The 855-nt window shown below is 31.9% G+C and overlaps 1 non-coding gene across 1 annotated transcript; it reads right to left on the bottom strand.

Annotated features, from left to right (window-relative positions):
• Window positions 1-291: 291 nt before the first annotated feature.
• Window positions 292-364, bottom strand: TRNAR-ACG. The gene has a single exon. It is a non-coding gene; the product is annotated as a tRNA-Arg (tRNA).
• Window positions 365-855: the final 491 nt, after the last annotated feature.

Below are 855 nucleotides of genomic sequence, written 5' to 3'. Positions count from 1 at the left end.
AAGATAATAAAATCACACAAAACTACAACTCTCCTATGGATCGAAACCAGGTTCTCTAGTTTTGTAGACCATCGTCTTATGCATTAGACCACAGAGTCAATTTGCATTTTTATTAGTGTTGGATCTAGATTTTTGAAAACAAATAACAAAATTACTTGTTTTCCATTAAGGTCAATTAGGTATTTCTTGGAGTGTTTCCTTAAGTTTTTTTCAAACTTTCAAAACATAATAAAATCACACACAACAACGACCAAAGAGGGTTTGAAAAGATAATAAAATAAAACACAACTACTACTCTGCTGGGGATCGAACCCAGAATCTCTGGTTTCGTAGACCAGCGCCTTATCCATTGGGCCACAGAGTCAATTTGCATTTTTATTAGTGTTGGCTCTAGATATTTGAAAATAAAAAACAAAAATACTTGTTTTCCATTAAAGCCAATTAGGTATTTCAATGAAATCAAACACAATGACGAATATAGACGAACGACAATGTTAAAATCTCCCGAAAAAGAAAAAGTTAGGTATTGAACCCAAAGTCTCTAGTTTCATAGACCAACACCTTATCCATTGAGCTAGAGAATTAATTTGCATTTTTATTAGTGTTGGGTCTAGATTTTTAAAAATAAATAACAAAATTACTTATTTTCAATTAAGGTCAATTAGGTATTTCTTGGAGTGTTTCCTTAAGTTTTTTTTTTCAAACATTCAAAAGATAATAAAATCACACAAAACAGCTACTCTACTGCGGATCAAACCCAAAAACTCTGGTTTCGTAGACCAGCGCCTTATGCATTGGGCCACAAAATCAATTTGCATTTATATTAGTGTTTGGTCTAGATTCTTGAAAACAAAT

This window comes from Impatiens glandulifera, chromosome 1 (genome assembly GCF_907164915.1).
Source record: "Impatiens glandulifera chromosome 1, dImpGla2.1, whole genome shotgun sequence".
In the NCBI taxonomy this organism is placed as follows: Eukaryota; Viridiplantae; Streptophyta; class Magnoliopsida; order Ericales; family Balsaminaceae; genus Impatiens; species Impatiens glandulifera.
Note: the sequence above shows the minus strand (reverse complement) of the source record. Positions and strands in the feature narration are given on the sequence as shown.